This window comes from Dioscorea cayenensis, chromosome 3, assembly GCF_009730915.1.
Source record: "Dioscorea cayenensis subsp. rotundata cultivar TDr96_F1 chromosome 3, TDr96_F1_v2_PseudoChromosome.rev07_lg8_w22 25.fasta, whole genome shotgun sequence".
NCBI classification, from domain to species: domain Eukaryota; kingdom Viridiplantae; phylum Streptophyta; class Magnoliopsida; order Dioscoreales; family Dioscoreaceae; genus Dioscorea; species Dioscorea cayenensis.
In genome coordinates this window covers 6222627-6231671 of record NC_052473.1, presented here as the reverse complement: position 1 = coordinate 6231671, position 9045 = coordinate 6222627, and the positions used below count along the sequence as shown (strand labels likewise).

At 43.4% G+C, this 9045-nt stretch overlaps 1 non-coding gene across 1 annotated transcript; it reads left to right on the top strand.

Moving 5' to 3' along the window:
- Positions 1-4137: 4137 nt before the first annotated feature.
- LOC120257789 lies at positions 4138-4244 on the top strand. The gene has a single exon (XR_005535873.1). It is a non-coding gene; the product is annotated as a small nucleolar RNA R71 (small nucleolar RNA).
- Positions 4245-9045: the final 4801 nt, after the last annotated feature.

Genomic DNA, 9045 nt, shown 5'->3' with positions numbered 1-9045 from the left:
CAACATAAAGAAAATGCGGAAAAAAACAAAGTCAAATGTCGATTATCGCTCGAGCTCCGGTCTGTAGCTGGCTGTGGTGAAGATGCACATGGTGGGTCCACTAGTGCCGGGGTAGGGGATGAGGATGCCTGAGGAACTGATGGGGACTGAGGAGTCCTCGGCCGTACGACAAATGATGAGGCAACATCACGCTCTAAGAACTGATGTAATACGTCGAAATATGCCATGAACTCTGTATACTGAGTGACCTACGTATCCCTAATCTCTGCAATCTCGGCTCGAGCCTCAGCTACCTCGGTCTGTATCACCCCAAAGCGCTCTCGAGTCTCTCAAAGCGATCATAAGCTCGAGATGGTGAAAATATACGCACGGGGGTTGGCTCTTCTGCTGCTGGAGGTACCTCGGTCTCCATAGGGGCTGGCTGAGGCTCGGGAGCGGGTTGAGATGCCCCGGCTTTATCACCCTCATCCTCGCCTATCTCTGGAGCTGGTAGCACTAATGCAAAAACCCTGCTCCTAACCCCTACGGACCATGCTCATCAACCTCATCGTCTCTAGGGCTCGTGGGAGGCAGGTATACTCGTCTTCTCGGCCCCGCGAATCGAATCCAAGAGACCCATGCCTAGCACTAATCTCATAATGTAGGGTCCGTAGAAGATTGCTCCTAGTCTAGCATAGTGCCCCTGATGTCACGATGTACTCTGCGAGGATGTGCCCTAAGTGAATCGGTACGCGCTGCACCATCGAGTACAGATACAATAATTCTTGTCGGCTCAAAACACCAATGCTATCACCATGGCCATTCACCGACCTACTCATGATGGCATGTAAATATCTGTAACAAGGTCGGGAAAGGCACGTGGCCTTGGACACCCCCGGCTCATACTGACCCTGACCACATAGCACTATGTAAGCTCTCTGCGGGGTCAACGTGCCAGGATAATCAGTCGATAACTGAGCATACTCCTCCGTATCTGTGAATACCTCTTCATACAAGCCAAGTCGTATCAGCGGAGTGATGCTCAAGGTATGGTGGTGTCCAAATACTACAGGCTGAATGGTATCCAAAGCTGCTCAAAGCTTGTGTAAGATCGGGTCAAATTCGAATGATAAACCCGGCCGGAAACTTTGCAAAAAAATACTATCAACTGTGGCGCTATGAAATCGGATAGCGATGTGAGAGTGTTTTCAGATGAATAGAGGTCGTGAAGGGGGGAGAGAAACTAATCTTCTTTAAAAAAGGACTCGCGACCCTTGATGTTCTGTGCATCCACACGGGCGTGTGGTAATTACCCACGCCCGTGTGCTTCATTACAAAAGAACCACAGGGGCACATCCACGCCCACGTGCGCTCTTGAGGAAAACACTCCTTCCGACTCGAGCCCTGCCTGCAGGGTGTGTGGAAAAATACCCACTTCCGTGCGTCCGACCCACAGGGGAAGCCGCACGCCCCTGTGGCTTCTCTGGACATCAGAGAAAAATACCAAGTGTTATACACGCCCGTGCGGGAATTCCACATGGGCGTGGGCATTCACATGCCCAATTCATAGGGGCAGCTGCACGCCCCTGTGTTTTCTCATGATGGAGATAACTCCTCTACAGATTTTAACACGGGCGTGTGGAAATTACCCACGCCCGTGCATGGTTCACAAGGTCGCCCACAGAGGCAAGTCCACGCCCCTGTGTGCTCTCGGGAAAAATTCGCCTAACTCTGTAGGAATGCACATGGCCGTGCGGAAAGTACCCACGGGTGTGTGACAGTCGCATGGTCGTTTACAGGAGTAGCCGCACACCCCTGTGCCTTCTCTGGATGAGCTCGTAGTGCAAATCCACGGGGGTGCGGAAATTCCACACGCCCGTGTGTTTTCTCTGGATGACTTAGGAAAATTTGCAGGATCTGTAGAAGATTTCTGAACATGTTTACACACTCAGAGTCTGCTCTATTATGCAATTTTTACCAGTAAAAAACATGAAATAGAGCACAAACGACCAAACTTCGCCAATTCCACATGAAAACACATGATTAAAATTCAAAGTTCACAAGGAAATCTCAGCTCAAGCATCTAAGAAATTAAGACACCAACATTTAACAAATTATTCATGCAAACAAACTAAACTAAAAAGCTAAGAAAACGAGTAAACACTTGGGTTTGCCTCCCAAGAAGCGCTTGTTTAACGTCACTAAGCTTGAGCGTACCTTTGTCTTACCTCACGGGGGTTCATGAATGAAAGCTGCCCTCTTACCCATGACTTCAAAGCATGATGTTCAAAGTCTCTTGAGAGTAGAGGGTGTATTATCGGAGCTTCGAGACCACCTAACAATTATCGTCCAACTTCTTCGGATCACAGTACATCTCCAACAGCCTTGGAGTGTTTCCGGTGGTGTCTACTAGCCCTCTACATTTTCCAGAGCACCTTCTTCAAGATCCTCGGGGTAGATGGTACTTCTTCGGGCGATCCAAAGCGTCATTACATCTTCATGTCCCTCCTCTTGGTCAAACAAACCTTCATACAGATCCGGATTGAACATTTCCTGTATGTATTCATCAACAATCTCATTAGTAGTGTCTTGAAAATATAAAGTATCATTGAAATCGAGAGAATGCCGCATGGCCTCAGCAAGGCGGTATGTGAGCTTGTCATCTCCAACTCTCAAGGTGAGCTCTCCGCCGTCCACGTCAATCAATGCTTTGGAAGTCCGCAAGAATGGTCTCCCAAGTATCAAAGGTACATCTGTATCCTCATTGACATATAGCACTACAAAGTTAACCAGAAAAATGTACTTGTCCACCTTGACAAGGACGTCTTCAATGATGCCTCTCGGATGTTGCACTGTTCGGTCCGCTAGTTGCAAAGTCATCCGAGTAGGCCTAGGCTCGCCCAAGCCTAGCTTTTGAAAGAAGGTGTATGGCATGACGTTGATACTAGCCCCTGAGTGCGCCAATGCCATTTCCTCACCTAGATTGCCAATATTACATGGAATGATGAAGCTTCCCGGGTCATTCTTCTTGTTCAGCATGTTCTTTTGTAATACCGCCGAGCAGGAAGCATCTAAAATCACTGAAGCACTTTCCTTCAACTTCCTCTTGTTAGTCAACAGGTTTTTCAAGAACTTCGCATACTTAGCCATTTGGGCCAATGCCTCAACAAAAGGAATGTTAATATGGAGTTGCTTGAACAAACTCAGGAACTTCTTGTACTATTCATCCCCTTGGTTATTTTTCAATCTAGAGGGATAAGGGATTCTTGGCTTGAAAGGTGGGGATGCCACTTCTTTATCTTTGCTTGTCCCCTCTTCCACCTCTATAACCTTGGGTGCGTGTTCTTTTGGCTTCTCACTCAGAAGCCTACCTTCAACCTCATGACCACTTCTCAGAGTGATCGCCTTCACATGCTCTCTAGGGTTGGTCTCTTTATTGCTTGGTAAGCTTCCATGTGGCCTTTCGGGAGAGAGCTTCATAATTTGCCCCACTTGATTTTCAAGATTATGCAAAGAGGCGGTGTGGTTGCGAGTGTAGAGCGAGCCGATTCAAACCTTGTATTTGCAGTTGTATGAATCTAGTCAAGTGCTTCTCTAGGGTCAATCATTCGGGTTTCCAAACCTGAGACTCTGTTTTCCACTTGAGGGGCTTGGTGTTGTTGGAAACCTGGTAGCCCCATGGCCTTTTGTGGACCCTGGTTACTCCATGAAAAATTGGGATGATTCTTCCAACCCGGATTGTAGGTATTGCTACATGGGTTTCCTTGAGGTCTCATGCCATTACCTACAAAATCAACATTCTCCTCTGAAGAAACATCACCAATAGAGATTGGGCAATTGGAGGGAGCATGTCCTCCACCACACCTGGTGCAATTAGTCACGGCCGCCACTCTGTTTGAAGTTAGAAGATCTAACTTCTTACTCAAATTTTCCACTTGGGCTGGTAATGAAGTTACCGCATCTATTTCATGAAGACCGGTCACCTTTTTCTTCTCCCTAGCATTCCATTGGTAGCTCTTTAACCCCATTTCTTCAATCAACTGACGGGCCTCATCGGGGGTCTTGCTACCTAAGGTACCTCCTGATGCCGCATCCAAGAGTTGCCTTGTACTCGGGTTCAAACCATTGTAAAAGGTTTGAAAAATCATCCACTACGGGAATCCATGTTGCGGGCACTTCCTCAGGAGCTCCTTGAACCTTTCCCATGTCTCAAATAGAGACTCCAATTCAAACTGAACAAAGGATGAGATCTCGTTCCTAAGCTTTGCTGATTTTCCGGAAGGCTCTCAATTTGATGGCATCATCCATCACCCCATTTATCTTCAGCATATCACACACCTCAAGAAAGCTCTCTATGTGACTGTTTGGATTCTCATCGGCCAAACCGTTAAACTGTGCGGATTGCTGCAACATGTGGATGAATGCCGGCTTCAGCTCAAAGTTCTGAGCTGTAATTGGGGGACGCACAATACTCAATTGTGTTCCCAACACTGAAGGTCTGGCATAATCGGATAATGTTCGCTGTTGCTCATTTTGTTCTGCCATGTTTTCACATTCTTCTGCTTCCAAATCATTTGGATTAGACTGTTCTTGCACAGGCTCTTTCCCTTTTCTTCTAAGTGTACGTTCAAGATCAGGATCCCCTTCAATCAATATTGAGGGATTCCCTCGAGTCATAACCTGTAGCTGCAACCAAAAAGAAAGAAAAAGAAATCAGAACGATGATAGAATAAGAATATAAGAAATAGAATATATGGTGAAATAGCAAAGAAAACAAAGTGCAAGTATCTCTAAACGCCTACTCCCCGGCAACAGCGCCAAAATCTTGACAAGATCCCTTTCCGTATATCCGGGAAGTGCACGGGTTTGTCGAAGTAATAATCCTGGGTGAGCGGGTATCGAATCCACAGGGAGTAGGGAATAAAAATACTTAATTCGATTTTTAGCTATGTAAAAGATCAATGATAATGAGTGTGACAATGATTCAATTCTCAACAGTAAAAGCAACAAGTAAGAGAGCAAAAAGTAAAGAAGGGGTAAGGCATTAGATAAAGATGGGGTACCGGATAATGCTCCACCTAGGATAATTGTTTCAAGTGCAAGAACCCTCTATTATGCTTCCTAATCGATTGCAATGGTGAGTCATGGAAATCCTTAATTACATAGTCCCAAATCTAAGGTCAAGCTGTGCTAACTCTATACATGTCCCGGGAGGAGAAATCGAACAATCTCAACACCTGCACTTTTCATAGAGTTGCAATGAGCTCTAGGGATTCCAAGTGATAAATCTCTTCCTTATTATAGACCCTAACCCTTTGGTCCGGTGGAAGGTCCCTAACCACAATTGAGCCCTAGATACTAAGATCACCTCAACGCTTCACTCCGTTGCCGCACAACTAAGCCTCAGCGAAGTTCATCCCTTAGACCATTCACTCTATTATGACTGCAAAGAACTCGAGGAGCGAGGTAGAATCTATCACGCCGAAGGGGAAGGGGACGCTCCTGTACCTCTCGACTCACTCTCTCAACCCTCTCCAACCTAGCTTTGTCTAACACTCCTGGTGTGTCACTCCCTCACAAGATTACCAACAACAACTCTCAACCCTAGTGTCACTCTAGGTTAAATGTTCATACAATAAAGCATTCAAGGTTGGAACTCACAATAAACATCAATTTATTGAAAGCATAATAAAGAGATTCAAAGAAATGAATACATCCTAAGGTTCACATAACCCGAGTACCCACTAGGGGTTTAGCTCTCGATGTAGCTAAGTACAATCAAAGAAATAGAATGTAAAAGAAATAAATCCATAAAGAAACCCCCTCGATAGTCGTGTCGATGGTATTGTGGAAAGTCCTCTACTTGTCGTCCAAGGATTCCCTCGTCCGATATAGGATACGCCTTGACGGAAGCTCCCCTACCAACCTTCTTCTGAAGGAATGACGATGTCGGAGCCGTAGAACCTCTCCAAAACCTTGGCCAATACTCCTCGAAACCCTAACCGAAGCCCTCTCTCAAGTTGTGGAAAAGATGGAGAAAAGAATACTAAAATTGGGGCTGATATGGCTTTAAATAGGGCTGGAATCGGGCGACTAACCGGGCATGGATGCTTCACGCGCCCGTGGGTAATTTCCACACGGGCGTGGATAATTTCCACATGCCCGTGTGGATCCTCTGAACTCCTGTTTTCTTGGCCGGTTGTGAACATTGTTGCTACAGTACTTTCTACCGTGTTGCTACAACACTCTGCTACAGTATCCGGCCTGAATAGCTTTCCGAATCCATATTTTCATCGAGTAGCATAAGCAGGCTACACGTTCACGTCGTGGATCACTTGCATCTTCAATGATAGGCACGTTGGTGAAGCTCTTGTTCTATGTGTATAAGTCAGAATGCTCGAGTGTGACTGCCTTTGTGCCCCTCCAAATGGATGTGCCAACTCGAATACTAGGAGGTTGGTGTACACTCTAGCATCTCACATCGACCTATGTCTTCGCGTTTGAACCTTAGCAAGATTTCCTCCAAAATCGGTGCATTGTAATCCACATTGGCTTCTTTCCTTCGTACTTGGCCTCACAACCCTAACTGCGCGAAAGTAACATAAAAACACACATATTAGTGTAAAAACCTGAGAAAAGTAATGCTCAACATAAGGAATGAACGCTTCACATTCATATCGCACAAGCACTTATCATTGCTTCCCTTTGAATAATAAACTTTCCATTTCGAAAAATCTTGAAAAGTTTTCCATGGGATATAGAAATCATGATGATATATGATTTGACTTACTTCATAATTATTGGTAAAAATCATATATATATATATATTGTTGTTGTTTTGGTTTGAAAACTCTATGTTTTGGAGTATATGTTTTGAATTGTCTATTATCAAGAGAATTGATGTTCTTCTTATGATGACCAAAAAGGTTTGTGTAAATCAAATTGAAACTCATCATGATGATGACACATTGGAAGTATATATGTTTCAAAGAATACTCTTGTATGATGATCTTGATGAAAATGGTTTCACAGAAATTGTTGTAAGCAAGTCATTCACTCTTGGAGTGAGATTAGCATTTGTGAACACTTGTGATCTCTTGGTGAGGCTTATGCTTTCCTATTGATGTTTATACTGAGTCTACGGGCTGGACAGTTATTTAAATGTTTGATAGTGACATGGGAGCAAAGCTCTAGTACTTACTGTAGTAAGAAGTGGATGGTTTCCACGAGCCGACCTGTTTAGAGGTGGCATGTAAATCGTCAAACAGGTTATGCCATTTTAGGTGGGAGTGTAGAGTCCTGGCTTGGATATAGTTGGGTTGTTCGGAGTCACCACACGAGCTTCCCAGTAGTCAATGGCAAGATACGCGTATCTTGGTGGCTCCCGACCTAACCATGGCCACGGTTAGCGAGGAAGGGTTTGTGAGGCTATTTATGATATATTCAATTGTTTTAACTGTTGATTTATATATTTTTAACCATTTGGACAATGAGTTATTAAACAAATGTATGAATCTTGATTTCATACTTGTATTGATTTTGTGATGATTTAAAGAATTTTATCAAGCATTTCATTGATGCAATTTTAATTTCTTATTTCACTCTTGCTATTTAAAGTATATCAAATATTTTGAGGACCAAAGCATATTTTTGACATCTTAATTTAATTCATAATGTATGAGTTATAGTTTCATGTTTAGCCACTCACTGAGTGACCTAGTTACTCAACTCCTCTTCTTTTCCTTCCCAGGTGATAGCACAGCATCGGGATAGAAGCGTGAAGTGCTTGGTAGAGTTTGTTTTGTGTTTTCTTAACCTGTGTATGATACTTAAAACATTTTGGCATGTATTAGATGGATCCACTAGGATGTTATCAAACCCTAATGTATATCTTCTTTCTTTGGATACTTTTATATGTCAGTCAGGTCATGTTGTGTATGAGGAGTGCAGCCTCTAGTTCGACTTGTTATTATCATTGTCATTATGAACTTCATGTTATGATTATCTATGTGTCATATCTTGTATTAAATGGATGAACATGTGTAAGATTAATTGTGTATGGTGTATTCTTAGACTATTTCTTATTGTTATAGTGGTTTTATAGAGGGAACAGGTTTGCCTTACGGCTATCGAGGGTTAATGTATGTGTTTGACCTCCCCTGGGTTGTCATGGCACTATGTCACGTATGGGACCCACTAAACGGGGTGTGACATCATGGATAGTGTAAGGTCAGCCTACTTACTCTATCTAGTCAATGGCAAAGTCCATCTTTTTGGCATAACAAAACAGAAACACACAACATAAAACCTAACAAAAATAGAAAAACAAATAACACAACAACAAAAACACTTGGGTTGCTGACACACCTATTGCGTGAGTGCACAGCAAGTGCACGAGTGTCGAAGTAATAAAGTACCCAAGGGGTGGATAGTCAAATCCACAGGGACCAAAAGTATTAGTAATGGAAACTTCTAAGTTATCTAGTTGGAATCAAGAATATGATGAAATGAACTTAATCACAAGAATTTGAATGCCACAAGGAAACGAGGGACTAGAAAGCCGAGGGAAATATCAATCAATGATGAGTGAGGTACCAGCAATGCTCCCCCTAGGATTTATTATTAAGCATAAGATTCACAAAGTGTTTCCAAACCGAGTTAATCAAGTTGAGGAAATAAAAATAATCGGGTCCCTATCTCTAGATCACCGATACTGAGTCCCATGTGAGGTCATTGTGGAGAAATTGCACAATCTCGAGCACCTCACACCACATATGACCGCATACCACTCGATAAGTGCTTGAGTAGACATATTTCTCTATATTTGGTGTTCTTTGTACAATTAAGTTGTGAATGCCTTAAAGGAAGAAAAAGAAGCAAAGATAGGTTACAATGACACATTTTTGGAGTTCTTGTGCAGTATAAGGATCAAGATATAAGATGAGCTCATGTACATTGAGGTGTGTGCCAACTTCCAAGAGGATTCAAGAAAATTTTCTATTTGGAAAGGCACAAAAGGCGAGTCAAATCTCAATGTCCCTACATTATGTAATCAATATTTCACCA